We start from the raw sequence: 17,032 nt of genomic DNA, 5'->3' as shown, positions 1-17,032 counted from the left end.
GAGAACCACAGATATTATCTTCTGGAAAAAAACCCTTTAAGCCCTAACAGTTTCAGTTTATAAATTTCCTCTCTAATAAATGAGGAATAAAATAATTTACAATAAATTAATTATTTCCTCTTCTGAAGGTACCAATACCACAAATTCAGTCAGAAGATGGATCAAGTTTTTCATACATTTCTCTCATTTCACATTTTTTAAATAAATGAGACTATATTTTGTCTAATGACTACCAGAACAACTATCTGGAAACTGTGACTTCATTATATGTGAGAGAGTATTTTAGGAGATACAGACGTATATTTAGATGGAGATATAAATACATAGCATATATACACAATATTTAATCAGACACAGGAAATGTCGGATAGCTCCAGAGTGGTACACCCTATGTTCTGAGCTGCTCCGAAATGCAGTTCCTTTTTTTTTTTTTTTAACATCTTTATTGGAGTATACTTGCTTTACAGTGGTGTGTTAGTTTCTGCTTTATAACAAAGTGAATCAGTTATACATATACACATGTTCCCATATCACTTCCCTCTTGCGTCTCCCTCCCTCCCACCCTCCCTATCCCACCCCTCTAGGCGGTCACAAAGCACCCAGCTGATCTCCCTGTGCTATGTGGCTGCTTCCCACTAGCTATCTGTTCTAATGGGAGTTCTCTGGGCACAAAGGGCACTATTTTCTGTAATGAGATTAGAAGAAAGGATTTGCTAATAATTGCTTCTATAGCAACTAAAAATCTTGGAATCCCACCTTTCAGCATTTTGAAAATCTTAAAGGGGATGTTGTCAGTAACAAAAAAATTGAAGACTGATTATGTATTTAAATTAATGATTCTTTAAATTCATCTGCCCATTCATCTTTTAAATTGATTCATGCTTCTCAGAAAATAAAATATGCTAATCCGTATATCCTTTTTCCACTGCGTAGGGCAACTATATCTAAAAACAAAAATACTATCATTTTACTTTCCTTTACTATATTCCTCCACAACTTGTGTTGTACTTTCATATTTTCTTTTCATTCTGCTAGTGAGATATATATCCATATATGTATGTATACATATATGTTTATATACACATAATATTTAGATTTTAGATATTTGCATTATGCAGGGCAATCCATAAAATGGATAGATGCTTAATTTTAACACCATTGAATACAATTTTCATAATTTTATACTTTAATTATTTTTGGAAGCACAAACCAGAAAGGGTAAAGCAAACTTGAAATGGAAAAAGATGACCAAGCTGGCATTTTTCATTTCAGACTTTATATTTGGACTACTCAGTGGGACAGATTATAATAACAAAATTTTGCTTTTGCAGGGAGGTCAATCTTTGCTTCTGCATTGCCTCATCTCTTTTAATCCCATCCAGTTTATTTTTCATCTCAGAAACTATATTTTTCATCTCTAGGAACTCAATTTGGGTTATTTTTATATCCTCTGTATGTCTATTTAAGATGTTGACGCTTTCCTTTAAACTTTTTGAACCTATGAAAATTAGTTATAATAACTGTTTGAATGTCTTTGTTTACTGATTGTACCCTTTTTCAGTCTGTTTTCATTAATTAATTTTTCTCCTTGTTATGGGTTATATTTTCCTTCGTCTTTGCATCCCTAGTAATTCTAGATTGCATGTCAGATATTGTGAATTTTACTTTACTGTTTGCAGGGCGTATTTGTATTTTTGTAAATATTTGTAACTTTGCTCAAAGAGGTAGTTAAGAAATAGTTTGATCATTTTGAGGCTTCCTTGTAAGCCTTATTAGGCTGCAAGTGAAACAATTTAGTCTAGGGCTAATTTGGTCCCACTACTAAGCCTATACCCATTGAATACTCTGTGTACTGAATACTCTAGTTGATGCTGCATGTATTAAATTATATCAAAACATATTTGTATAATCTTAAAGCAATAAATGCAACACATAAAAATATAAAAAATTTTAAAAATTAACTTTTATTAAATAAAACAAAAATGTTTTCTTCTAGTAATTGTAGTATTTTAACATATTTAAATACTGCATCCCTATGAAATTCATTTTGTTAATAAATATGAAAAGAGAATCCACCTTTATTTTTCACAGGTGACCAGGGACTTGTTCAAACACCAACATTTAACTGTATTACACAAAACATTATGCCACTGGTTTTTATGGGTTATCATTATAATTAACAGCTTTATACAACCGTTGTCTTGTGCTGTTTGTTGTTCAATGTCTAAAAGTATTGTTTAATATATATATATTTTTTTACTTTTAGCAGTTTAAGCCAGGAGAGTAAATCCAGTTCCTGTTACTCCATCCTGTCCAGAAGCACAGGTCTTAAGTGAAATTTAATACCAAAGGAACAGTTCCAAATTTTACAACGGATCTATCACTGGTTGTTAGCATATCTTCCCACACCCAAGACACCAAGATACCTTCTACTCACTGTTAAAGCTTTATGATGAGCAAACCTTCCACCACTGTGCTTCCTTAGCATGTGAGTATATTTTTAACTTACTGGTTATATATATTCTCTAATTATCCATTATTTTGTCCTTCTTTTTGATTAGATATTGATATCCACATTTTTTTTCTAATAGCTCACAGAAATTTCTCTCATTAACAACACCAATAGAAATAACAATAAAAATCGCCTTGGGGGACCAAATTTATATCACATTATCAAGTTTTTATTTTGCTCCCATAAAACTTCTGCAAAATACAACCACTGTCTATCATCAGTATCATTAGAACAAAACCAAGTCATTCTAATCTCAAAAGCACAATATTTTATTTAACTTAATAAATTTCACATTATAAAAATTTTCTCATAGCATCATCCTTAATTCCTCAGTATTCACTAATATTGGGGGATTTTTCTTTCAGTTATTTGAGACTAAGGATGATTTTATTCATCTCTACAACCTGGTATATATATATGTACAATGTTTGTCAAAAGGTGGATATTCAAAAAAATTCTTGACTAAATTATGGTAATTCATGTGATCAGTTCTGCAGTTCTTAAAACTTTAAATTACTTGTTAATTCTAAGAGAAAGTCAGATAATTTTTAGAAGGATTTCCAAACCATGCTAAAGTGTCAGCCTTCATTTCCTTGTGTGAGGGAAACAGGAGAGAAATAGATGGTTTTAAAGTTCTCCAAGCTTCTGTGTCCTTTATACATCCACAATTTTAATCCTTATCATTTTCAAGATTTGCTAAATTATTTGAGATGATCCATTCTCTTATTAAAGTTACATATTTTATGTCACATACTGAGCATATGAACAAATAACTTACTGATAAATGACAATGCCCATAACATCAGGTTAATCTGATTTCCATGAAATGAGCTATAACTTCAAGAATATTAATTCATCTAATAAGGGTGATGATTTACATAATGTTGCCTAAAATATTTCTCTTGATTATTTAAGAGAGTTTTCCTAGGGGAAAATAGCTGGGAAGTCTATAGAAAAAAAAAATAACAACCATGATTAATTTAATTCCAGTCTAAAGGACTCCATATATAATGTATTTGAGAAAACCAAGTCACTATTATAGATTCAGATAAACGGTTGTATATTTGAGATATTTTTAATGTAACCCAAATTATAAGAAATAGTTTTTTGGTATAGAAGCAACCACTCTTTTACCTAAAGGAAAATATAAAATCTGAGTTCATTGAAAATTTGCCTCATTGCCCTCTGTTAGTTTGTGCCTGCCCCATCCTTAGGGGCCCAGTTAAGGACTATTCTATCATCCATACATCAGAAGAGAATGTCTGTGTTCTATGTTGATAGTCAGTCTAAACAAATATTTATACAGTTGAGATCAGAGATATAAAATGTCAGTTCCAAATCCACCCATGATGGCACATATACCAGACAGATGACAAAGGTTATAAAGGCCTGTGAAATACTTGAATCATATTTTGCAACCCTTGAAAGAATTCAAGTTGGAGATTAGCAGAAACCAGGCTCAGTTCTGTCCATAATCCCCTTTATCTGTCTTCTAGCCAACAATATGAAAACCTGAAGCCAAGCTGACAAATAGAGTGTGAAGGGCCTTCTACTGCATTTAAGAAAAAACTGAGACTTGCTATAGGTAGAAATTATCTTTTCTATTACTATTATTGTTGATGTTGTTGTTATTCATAGAAATAATGAAAAAAGACCCCTAAATAACATTATTCTGCTGGATTCTTTACTATATGCAACACAATAAATTAACTCGCTTCATATTACACTGGGCATATAACATGAAAACATGTGCAGAGAACAGAAATCAGTATCTGTACAGACAAATGCCCCTGTGATAGAGAAATCTATTATTTTAAGTCCAGACAATTAGATCTATTAAGGTGTAAGAGTGTTTCAGTACAGTCCTGCTAAAAGTAAACCTTAAAAGTAAATCGGGGGCTTCCCTGGTGGCGCAGTGGTTGAGAGTCCGCCTGCCGATGCAGGGGACACGGGTTCGTGCCCCGGTTCGGGAAGATCCCACATGCTGTGGAGCAGCTGGGCCCGTGAGCCATGGCCGCTGAGCCTGGCGTCCGGAGCCTGTGCTCCACAAGGGGAGAGGCCACAACAGTGAGAGGCCCACATACAGCCAAAAAAAAAAAAAAAAAAAAAAAAAAAAAAAAAAAAAAAAAGTAAATCGGAAAAAAAAAAGGAAAACTGATGCCAGTTAGATACAAAATATAAGATTATGCTATGTATATGGGACAGGATAGAACTCTGAATGCACTCACATGTAGGGAAAGCAATATTAGTGACAAATCAACTAATGTCCTTATTGAGCATAGACGTTCCAAGAAGGGTGAAGAGTACTGTATATTAGATGTAAGACTCATAATATTCAAGTTAGTTGTAAAAGAAACAAGGTAAATGCTTTCAGTCAATAGGATAGGCTGAACTGATATTGAGAATCCTTTCTTGCAATCTGAACACACAGTTTGTTATACTTGTGTTTTCTTTTATATGTTGCTTTTACATGTAGCAACACATAAAAAGAAAATGAACAAGCTTACAAAAAATGGGGGGGGGGGATCCCCAGTCTCAGGATTTAAGGAGAAAAAACAAATTCAACATTAGAATAGTGAGGAGGAGTTGAAACCAAGAAATTCAAGGGGGCCCTGGAAATAATAAGCCTTGTTTTTGAGTGCTGGCTTTAAATATCTGTTGTCTTATCAGAAAACAGGTAGATGCTGGAAAACAATAGAATAATATCTTCAAAGTACTGAGCACATATAGCTGTCCAAATTAAAATTCTACACCTCATTTTAAAAAACTACTCAAGAACAAGAAGTAAAGAAATTTTCATTCATAGACAAAGAGGAATTACCACCCACAAACTGTAACAACAACAACAACAAAATGACTAAAGCAGTAGCAGCAGCTATTGGAATTGTCTGAAGGCATTAAAAAATATTCTGATGCCTGAAGCCAATACTTGGAGATTTTTTTTTTTAACCAGTGATCTAGGCGGTGTTTCAATAATGGGAGCTTTAAAAAGTTCTCACATAATTCTCATGTGTTTTAGGCAAGATTGGAGACCATTGTACAAAGAATGTTCTTCAGTAAGAAAGAAAATAAGCATAATAAAAAGAAGTAGGAAGGTGCACTGAACAGTGACCAGCAAAGAAATTTGTAATGTTGGAATGAATCTGAATAACGGTTGAGTGTAAAAAATAATAGCCAATGGGGGTATGTACAAAGTAAAACTAAAACACTAGATAATATACTGAAATACTGGAGATCAGATTTAAAATTTGAGGGGTCCATGAACTGCTTAGGAGGAAGATGAGATAATTAGTTTTAGACTTTTTCAAGTTAGAAATATATGTCAAATTTTTCAGAAAACACTAATAATGAATACTTCATATATGATTCATAAAAAGGTAGACCATAAAAAGAGAATGAAAAATGTGTTTAAACGAAGTTAGTACCGGGAGGGATGAAACATGGAAAAATAAAGGAGAAATAGATCAATAATCACAATACATTTGATCACAGAGACAATAAAAATAAATTTAAAAATTCCAGTTTATGCTGCTTACAAAAGACATATATAAACTATTTTTAAGATGCAATGCAATACTTCACTCGAAATAATTAATTATATACATGATAAATGATTTTTAAGATTACATATTTGGCATGATGACATGTCTACAAATTTTTAAAACTCAAAGCAATCATGTGTTTTTCATGGATTCATTTGCATATAGTAAAAAGTTCAAGCATGGATTCAAAGTATTTATATTCAATTAATGATACCAGTTATCTAAGAAGAGGAAAAATGGGACTGAAATGAGAATAGAGAGGAGAGAAAAGAAATGTGTGTGTATCTGTGTGTTTGTGTGTGTGTGTGTGAACACACGTACAACAAATGTGTGCTTCTTTCACAGCATGATTCACTGTATTCCATCACAATATTAATAAGATTTCACACAATATGGACATCTCTGCAGAAATTAAAATTGTCCCATGCTTATGTGTATTGGGCAATGAGCTCACCTTACTATTTCCATCCATTCTTCAATTAAAATCTAGAAATGTGAATGGGCTGTTAGAATTTAGTTAGTGAGCCAATTATCTTTACAGAACATGCTAGTTATGCACAGCTTTTCCTTGGCTTAACTATGTTTTAAAATAGCAGGCATTCATTTTACGTCTTTAATTGATGGCTATCACACACAATTAGTTTGAAATTTCTTATCAATATGCTTGAAATATACTTGGTTGAATCATTGGAGTAATCTTTTTTGAACTTACCCAAAAGTATGTGTTTAGCCTTCCTAAACACAGTGGCACATTTCCAAGTACAAAGTAGTTGCATTAGAATTATTCCTAATATGAAGACATTCAATATTTGTGGCAACAAATTTTCTCTTGAAAACTTAGCTTCCAGATGGAGGAAAAATAAGGGTAGAAATGTATTTAAAGGCAAATTTGAAGATGAGAAATCAAAATTCACATTCCATAGTGAAAGAAAAAGGGTTAGTAATTACAGAGAGAAAGGCAAATACAATGCAAAAATTATTGGAACATATTTTGCTCAATTACAAACAAACTTACATGGTAAGTTGTAGCTTCCATTATTGCACCAATTTGTAGCATATTTTAATATTTTCATTTTGAAAGGAAAATTTTAAAAAGTCATCTATTGTTTTTTTAGAAAGTATCTAGAGTGGTTGAAGTGAAATAACTTTCAGAAAATGTGTTAAAATGGGGCTACAAAAGACTTAGGAGGACATAAGCTTGGTTCTTATTATGGACAGTTTGCAGATCAGCCATGGGGATACACATTATTTCCAATTTAAAATGAATGATGATTCTATATACATATATATGCATCTTATCATATTGATTATAAACCAAGTAAAATCTCATGAAATCTAAGTATGTTTGAAAAACTTAAACCTATTTTTATGTTTTTCCAAACACTAGAAAATGAAAGCAATTTCTGTTGTTTGTCATTTTCTTTTGGACTCTCTTGGCTTCCTGAAAATGATTATGTCAAGATATTGGAGAAATATTCATAGGAAGCAACAGAGGCCATGAGAATAGAGACCTACACTGCTTCCTCATTAGAAAAAATAAAATAAAAATTCCTGTCTATCCATTTCAAATTACACTCAGGGATGCTTATAATATAGAATTTGAAAGTTGAATACATACTAGTTGTCAAGTAGTCAGCCCCGTTGATTATTCATGCATTCCCTCCTAAGTATGTTGTTCTTAGAATTCAGAGGGGTCCTTTAATCACACCCCCCCATCTTGACCACTCACATCTCCAGATTTTCCTACTTCACGGCATATTGGTGTTTAACTTATTAAACAAATATTTGTTGAACAATTACTATGCATGCTAAGCAAAGGGGATCAAAGATGAATGAATATTCATTTCTCTTTAAGGAGACACAGTCTACTGGAGAGAGGCAGAACTGTGAACAGATGACTGCATAAAGAGGCAAAGTCAAGTCTTATTTATTCAGAGGAAGAAGTCCCCGTGATCAAGCAACAAGTAAAATCATTTCAGTGTGCAAGACGTGGATTTGTGATTGAAAATGCACAAGCATATTTATTATCCATCATAGATGATCACCTATTATAATCAGTGAGATTTCTTAATGGCACAGCATCTAGAGGAGGACGTCATGCATGAACCTGTCATATTCAGAAAGTAAGGAAGTGGCACAGTGGGAACAATTCAGGAAAGTAAATAAACATGACAGTAGGTTTTAAATCTACTTTACCTGTTCTTACTATTATTAATCTATTTGGGCAAGTGGTAGTTTTCATTGATGTTAGCATTTTTTCATCCACGACTTGAAATCAGACATTAAATATTAATATTATAAAAATATTACAAATGGAATTCATTCACAAATTTATAAAAATAGATCAGCACCAGAGACCTATTTATTGGAAACAGAGTAGGTAGAACAATGAAACTCATTTATAGTTCCTCCTCAACCAAAGTGGACAGAAGTTTTATATGTAGAGGTCAATCCTGGGACAGAGGCTATTTAATATTTTCATCAAGTCTAGGATCATAGAAAAGCATGTGGATTTAGTCATTTACAGTTCTCTTTAGTTGATAAGACTGATTAATACTTTGTCAAGATCAAAATTCAACATGACCGTAATATGACCTTGACAAATTGGAGAAGTGGTTTAAAACAATGCAATTTAATAAGTCTAAGGGTCAGGTATGGGCTTTAGAGGGATTGGGAAGGAAATGCAAATTATAATAATGTAGGTGATACCATGCCAGTGAGAATGCATTTGTGTGTGTAATATAATATGTAACAAATAATATTGAGTATGACTTGAGTCAAGAATATAGCAATAGCTTTTATTTTTTTCTCTCTCTCACCATGGCATAGTGCTTACTCACTCACAAATATTTCTAATACATTTCCTCAAAATTTCATCATTAAATCCTGTATCCCTGCTGATAAAAGTAATTCTAAGATATATAAATGAAGAGAAGGGTATAAAGGTACAAATAAGTGGGTGAATATTCATGAAATTACTTTGTATTGTGCTTTACAAATACGATTTATGCATTTATCTTGTTACTAACACATTCATTCATTCATTCATTCAGCAATCATTACATATTTATAGAACTTCTACTAGGTCCCAGGCACTGCATTAGGTGCTGGTAATACAAGGTGTGGAAAAGCAAGCATTGTCCATATTTCTTAGAGCCTGCAGTCTAAAGAAGAATTACTAATTGTAGTAAATATAGACAGGGTACTGTGAGCCATGGAACAGGGAGCCTTTCTCACCTGGAAGGATGAGGAAAGGCATCCCTTGTGAAATGTCTTCTTAACTGAAGTATGACGTAGGTAGCCTAAGGGGACAAGGGAGTAAAGGAGTAAGTATTTCTTGCAAAGGGGAAAGCAAGTGTTAAGAATTTGAGCTTCAAAAAAGGAATGCTTCACGTTGATATTACAGTCTCAACAAATACAATTAAATTTCTGGTTGTTAATACATTGCATAAAAGTGGAGGAGTGGATTTCTGCCCAAATTAGGGCATATAGTTAGGATTAGAAAGGTGCTCTGTGATATCAGTGACTTTAACATTGCAGTGAGACTGGGAGAAAAAACGTACAAAGAGGCTATCCTCTGGACCCAATGGCACTGATGTACATCAAGGCTTTTGCTGAAGTAGAAAACCTGCTATTGATATTGAGATGCTCTTGAATGAAACAATGACTTCAAATAAGAGTTCCAAACTGAAACTCAGAAAGACCACCAATCTGACATGACTTAAATTTGAACTGCTTCTCAGATAGGCAATTCATACTTTGGGGTAAATGGAAACTGGGCTTGGTTTCACTCATGATATCAATGACATTTTGCTATTAAATTTGGTTTAATACTTTCATTTTACAAATCCCTAACTTCAGAAACTCTCTAAGGGAAAGTAAGGGGAAAAGGATAGGACTAACTTGTTTAGTTACATTACCTTGAATTTTACATTTAAATTGAGCTGCGCTATCTCCACCAATGCTTGACTAGAAGCCTGCACAGTGAGTAGTTGTAATGGAGGAGATTGGCTCATTTTAATGGCCACATCTGATGGATCTCAAAGAAATTCAGGTAAAACAACTCTCTGCATAGTTCATAGTCAATTATTTATACTTACAGAAAAATGCCAAAGCCTAGAAAACTTTAAATGGTGGATAATCGGCAACATTCACATTTTTCCTTGAGGTTTTCAGGATCGTACAAACACATTTAGGCTTTGAAAGACACGTTTTGGAACTTTACTGGAGGTATTCTAAGAAATACCTTCATGTTAAAACAATCTCCAAATATTTTAGGAATAACTAGTATCTCTCCGTAAATAATTCATGCCTTAATTAATTATTATCATTGTTAGAAATTAATACTGAAGTATTTCAGAAAAAGATGACATATTAAGAATGTGACACTGCTTCCATGTCATATAAGAGCATGAGGATATCTCTATTATGAAACTTACTGCATTTTGCTACAACATTTTTGTCTATCTTCTCTTCCAGATTACAAGCTTCTTAAAAAATAGACTGTGCACAGATCTAACTTTCTGGCCTACATTTGCAGCACTGGAGACTACTATTGAAATATTAATTCAAAGGATATTTTAGAAAACATTATAGACAGAACTCTACCATAAAAGAGCATATATAAATATAGCATATTTTCTGATGTTATTGAATCATCTTAAATATTGGTTAATGCAAATTTCAATCTCTAAGGCACTTCTACAACATACCTGAAAAATGATCGTCATCTTGTACTTGAATGTCCTCACTGAGAAAGAAATTGCCAACTCAAAATCAGTTTGTTTCATTTTTAGGAAGCTCGAATTGTTAGAAAACGCACTCTTAAAATAAGTTAAAATCTCTCTTCCTCAACTTCTATGCATTTTCTTGGTTTTTAAATTAGGGGCAACTTGATCTTTTTTTGATTTGACAGCTCTAACATAGCTAAAGCTGGCGTTCAGGTCCTTTGCCCACTTACCTACTCTTCATAATGATTTTATTAAAAGAAATATATTGTGGTATAATATAAAAAATATACTAACTTGAATGTCCACTTTAATGAATTTTGACAAATGTAAATATTTTGTAACTCTGTTTCCATCAAGGTAGACAATTTTCCTATTACCCCCCTTTGCAGTTTTCCCTTTCCTCTTTGCAGTCACTCTCTACTCCATATTTGATACAGGCAACTGCTGATATGTTTTCTGTCGCCATAGATTCATTTTTCCTTTTCTAGAAAGTCATATAAACAGAAACATAAAGTACATACTCTTGTGTGTCTAGCTTTTTTCTCAGCATAGTGTTTCTGAGATTCATCCTTGTTGCATTCCTCATAATTCTATCCTTCTACTGCTGTATGATATGACATTGTATGGATAGACCACAACTGGTTCACCCATATAAATCTTGTTGGAGATTTTCTGATGATGGCCATTCTGACCGGTGTGAGGTGATACCTCAATGTAGTTTTGATTTGCATTTCTCTAATGATTAGTGATGTTGAGCATCCTTTCATGTGTTTGCTGGCAATCTGTATATCTTCTTTGGAGAAATGTCCATTTAGGTCTTTTGCCCATTTTTAGCTTGGGTTGTTTGTTTCTTTGATATTGAGCTGCATGAGCTGCTTCTAAATTTGGGAGATAAATCCTTTGTCAGTTGCTTCATTTGCAAATATTTTCTCCCATTCTGAGGGTTGTCTTTTCGTCTTGTTTATGGTTTCCTTTGCTGTGCAAAAGCTTTTAAGTTTCATTAGGTCGCATTTGTTTATTTTTGTTTTTATTTCTCTAGGAGGTGGGTCCGAAAGGATCTTGCTGTGATTTATGTCATAGAGTGTTCTGCATATGTTTTCCTCTAGGAGTTTGATAGTGTCTGGCTTTACATTTAGGACTTTAATCCATTTTGAGTTTATTTTTGTGTATGGTGTCAGGGAGTGTTCTAATTTCATACTTTTACATGTACCTGTCCAGTTTTCCCAGCACCACTTATTGAAGAGGCTGTCTTTTCTCCACTGTATATTCTTGCCTCCTTTATCAAAGATAAGGTGACCATATGTGTGTGGGGTTATCTCTGGGCTTTCTATCCTGTTCCATTGATCTATATTTCTGTTTTTGTGCCAGTACCATATAAATGCTGGAGAGGGTGTGGAGAAAAGGGAACCCTATTGCACTGTTGGTGGGGATGTAAATTGATACAGCCACCATGGAGAACTGTATGGAGGTTCCTTGAAAAACTAAAAATAGAACTACCATACGACCCCGCAATCCCAGTACTGGGCCTATACCCTGAGAAAACCATAATTCAAAAAGAGTCATGTACCAAAATGTTCACTGCAGCTCTATTTACAATGGCCAGGACATGGAAGCAACGTAAGTGTCCATCATCGGATGAATGGATAAAGAAGATGTGGCACATATATACAATGGAATATTACTCAGCCATAAAAAGAAACAAAATTGATGTATTTGTAGTGAGGTGGATGGACCTAGAGTCTGTCATAAGAGTGAAGTTAGTCAGAAAGAGAAAAACAAATACCGTATGCTAACACATATATATGGAATCTAAGAAAAAAAAAAAAAGGTCATGAAGAACCTAGAGGTAAGATGGGAATAAAGACACAGACCTACTAGAGAATGGACTTGAGGATATGGGGAGGGGGAAGGGTAAGCTGTGACAAAGTGAGAGAGTGACATGGACATATATACACTAGCAAACGTTAAATAGATAGCTAGTGGGAAGCAGCCGCATAGCACAGGAAAATCAGCTCGGTGCTTTGTGACCACCTAGAGGGGCGGGATAGGGAGGGTGGGAGGGAGGGAGACGCAAGAGGGATGAGATATGGGAACATATGTATATGTATAACTGATTCATTTTGTTATAAAGCAGAAACTAACACACCACTGTAAAGCAATTATACTCCAATAAAGATGTTTAAAAAAAAATCTTGGATATTTTGGTCATATCCAGTTTTACCTATTATGAATAATGGTGTTACACATTTTTGTGAACAAATTTGTGTGACCTAAGACTTCATATCTCTTGGATAAGTATGAACTATTAGGTAATTGCTTGGTCATATGTAAATGTATATTTAACTTTAAAGCTTTCATGCTACAAGCCCATTAACAATGTATTCATGTTTCTCTAGGTCCACACCAAAACTTGATATTAACAGTTTTTTAAATTTTAGACATTATAGTGGTACGTAGTGGTATCTCATCATAATTATAATTTGTACGTCTTTGATGGAGCAATCTCTAATATATATAAATAATATATAGTTAATATATATGTTGTATACAATATATGTAAATATTTTAATTAATTTTTTGGAGTATAGTTGATTTACAATGTTGTGTTAGTTTCTGCTGTACAGCAAAGTGAGTCTGTTATACATATATCCACTCTTTTTTAGTTTCTATTCCCATATAGGTCATTACAGAGTACTGAATAGAGTTCCCTGTGCTATACAGTAGGTTCTTATTAGTTACCTATTTTATATGTAATAGTGTGTGTATATATATATAAAATGTAATTAGGCACTTAAAAATAAAAGGAAGACATGCAAATAGCCAATAGGCATATATTCATGGATACATATACTTTACATTTATATATATAAAACATATCCATAAATATATTTTTGCCATTTTCTCCCATTGGATTGTCTTTTTATTTTTGAAGTGTAAAAATTCTTTAATCTGTATATGAGTTCTTTGCCAGATATTGATATTGCAAACCTTTTCCAAGTTTGATCTTTCCTGTTGATTTTCTTAATTTTGATTTTTATTCAGCAGAAGTTTCCCTTTCCTCTGTGGCTGTCACTGCCTTGTCAGGGTTGGGTTCTGATCCCTAGTCGTTGGAGCAGAGGCCCTCAGGTCTGTTTCTTAGCTGTGTTTCTGATCTGCGGTGTGAGGTCGGGAGGACTGGAGCACCCCCACTGGGATAGAAGCCATTGAGTATTCCTCCTCTGGAGGTGTTCACCTGTGGGTATGCTCTGTTTTGTCTCCTTTCCGCCCATTGTGTAGGCTTACAAAGTACACTGCTGTTGGTACTGCTCTCAGTCCCACCTTAACCGTGGTTATGGCGGCAACTGGCCCTGGTGACTCAGGCATCATTTTCACCAGGCCACTGGCCCAGATCCACTGAGGTCAGGTCCCAGGACTGCAGTAATTATGTACCTGGACCCACTATGTGAGATACGGAGGCAGCTCAGACTCTGGCCTGGCCAAACCCCAGCATGTATGTGCCCACAAAACCCACAGCTGCTAAAGCCAGACCTGTCTCAGCTGCAGGAGCACTTGTCCATTGGGATGTTCCCAGGTGCTGAATTTAGGAAGCCATCAGAGGAAGTGTAATGCCATGATTTGCACAGCCATGAGGAGAGATTTCAGCTCTTCTTCCTTAGTTGCATGTTCCCTGGAACTCAGCTGTGGCTTCAGCCCCGTCTCTGCATGTGGGCCACCCACTGGCGTCTGCTCCCAAGGCTGCTGGAGCACACGAGCTTGTCAGGCAGGAGGATGTAGAAGCGGCAATCAGGGCAGGCAGGCTGCCCAGGTGAGAGGGTGCTGGGTGGCTATGGGATGTACGAGCCTGTCAGGCAGGAGGGAGTCAAGGTGGCAAGCTGGGCAAATGGGCCACCCAAGCAGGAGAGTGCTGAGGTGATGATGGCTGGGGGCCCGTGAGCCACTCTGGCAGGAGCCCTTCCTAGTGCCTGTGGAGGCAGGGGCCAGTGCGTGAGGAGAGAGGCTGCAATGGGGGCCCCGCCCTTTGTGCATCACGCAGCAGTGGCACTTTGCTTCTCTGCTGGTCTGGGCTTCCTCCAGGAGCATTCCTTGTTGTGGAGCTCCTCACTCCTATCCCCTTGAGCTGTCTCCTCACAGCCAACATCATTCCCCTTCCTGGGTCTGCTCTTCAAACCCCACATTCCAACACTCAGCCCCCGTGTGCACCAGTGGTCCCCAGTGGCCGGGGCATGCAGAGCTGTGGCCAGACCACTTGTGTAGGCCTCACTCTCTCCTGCCTGCCACAGACTGGTTGCTGCACTGTTCTCTGAGCCACCAAATTTCTCCTTCTGCCCCAGCTTCTCTCCCCGCTGCTTCCCCAGATGCGGGGAACCTCTTCTCACCTTCAGCTCCGCTCCCCCACCCAGGGTCACAGGTCACGTCCCACTTCATCTGCTCTTCCTTTTCCCTTCTTCTTTCTTTCGTCCTACCTGCTTACGTGGGGATCTTTCTTGTCCTTTTAGGTGCCTGAGGTCCTCTGCTAGTGTTTATCAGGTGCTCTGGGAGAATTGTTCCATTTGTAGATGTATTCTTGATGCATTTGTGGGGAGATATGAACTCCACATCTTCCTACTCCTCCGTCTTCTTGACTGACTAATCAGCAGTTTGAGTTTTAAAAGGCCACTTTTTCCCCTTTGTTAACCTTGGTTTCAGGTTCTACCTAATTTAGCTAATTAGGCTCAGTCTCAGGTCATTGTGGTCTGTATTTACATTTCTGATTTGTACCGATTTGCGAGACAAAGACAGTTGCTTTTAATTCCCCAAAGAACTGGCCTGTCACCTAAATAATATTAAAAGATTGATTTGCCCAACTACGTTTTCTTTAACTTGCTTTTCTGTCTCAGTGAGAAGATTTCCAACTAGACTGAAATTTCAGAATTCTATAGTCTAGAACTTTATGGTTTAATTGATCATACCTTCTAAACTTGCATAAGGCATTCAACAAAGACCCTCTTTCTGAGTGCACAGGTTAGACCCAGAGTAAAGTCTCCATTATTTATTTTTATTATCCCTTAAATATTAGCTGTCAGTTCTTACTTTATATTGTATAGGCTCAGGTAATCCCACTGGTTTCCTTTAGTATGTTTAATTAATATTTCCTTCATATGCCGTCTTATAATATCAGGCAGGGGAAGAATTCCCCAGTGAAACATGTCTATCCCACACAATATAATTAGGCAAAAGAGAGGTAATTATCTTACACAATGCCCATTTAAACATACCAATTTTTATAAAGACTCTGGGGTCCCCAGAGAGTGGTTGAACCAAGGGACTCAGGCACTTTTGTCAATCTTTTAACTTGATTAATTGGTCTAACTTTTGCCCCAAGTAATTGTTGGTCAGGTATCTCAGTGTAATTTTACGTGTATAAAATTTACATGTAATAAAATATACGTACTTTAAACTGGGGTAAATAGAGCAGACTTGTTTGGGTCTGGCCCTTTAATGTTGATGACAAGTAGGAGATCCCTTTGGCCCATCCAATCTTAGGTAGTATTGTATCCAATCTTTGATTTATCTCATTAATGTCTGTTTTATTTATCCCACTTTAAAATAACCATCTAAAGATTTCTTATTCATTTAGGAGAAGTCCCTTTAAAATTTCCACCTTGTTGGGAAAAAGTTTTTAGGCTTTTCCTTCAGTTTTTTTCCCTGTTACTTAACCTAATTAACAATAATTATTCTAATGTTTTTATTAGCATCTGTAAGACCCATTTAGGGGAAGCAGAGACCACAAATAAGGTTTCCCAAACCAATTTTTTGGGTTTGTTTGAAACTAAAGGAGTTTTTAGGTTAACCATTATATGACTAATTTCCAGCATTTCCGCCCCCCCATAGGAGCCAATGAAACAGCTGTTTATAATGAGAGCTCTCTAAAAATTTACCAATTTAGAAGTTTCTCCAATTTGAAGGATCCATCATCTGGCCATAAATGAGGTATACCTTAATAGTGACTCAAACCAATAAGACGCAAGAGGCTTCCCCACAAAAGAGTGTAAAGGATGCTGGCTAAATAAGATGCAGAAAGTTTACTCCCAAAAGTAGTTTAAGAAAGTAATGGTCTTTGTTGTACAGGCTGACACAATGAAGGTTAAGATGGCAAAAAGCCCCTGAGAGTTGTACAGTCAGACAAAAGACTGCTCAGAATCCCAGTCTATTTGACTGGCTGCCAAATGTACACCATATAAGTACTTTTGGATGGTAGTGACCAAGTT

General features: G+C 35.6%; 1 long non-coding RNA gene across 1 annotated transcript in view; it reads left to right on the top strand.

Moving 5' to 3' along the window:
• LOC308610034 overlaps window positions 1–8,417 on the top strand; it is a 36,097-nt gene extending 27,680 nt beyond the window's left edge. The window contains exons 2-4 of the long non-coding RNA XR_014014392.1: window positions 2,267–2,488; window positions 4,009–4,097; window positions 7,910–8,417. This is a non-coding gene — a long non-coding RNA (uncharacterized lncRNA). The remainder of the gene's footprint in view (window positions 1–2,266; window positions 2,489–4,008; window positions 4,098–7,909) is intronic.
• Window positions 8,418–17,032: the final 8,615 nt, after the last annotated feature.

This window comes from Mesoplodon bidens (assembly GCF_964165515.1).
Source record: "Mesoplodon bidens genome assembly, contig: HAP1_SCAFFOLD_81, whole genome shotgun sequence".
Taxonomy (NCBI): domain Eukaryota; kingdom Metazoa; phylum Chordata; class Mammalia; order Artiodactyla; family Ziphiidae; genus Mesoplodon; species Mesoplodon bidens.
Note: the sequence above shows the minus strand (reverse complement) of the source record. Positions and strands in the feature narration are given on the sequence as shown.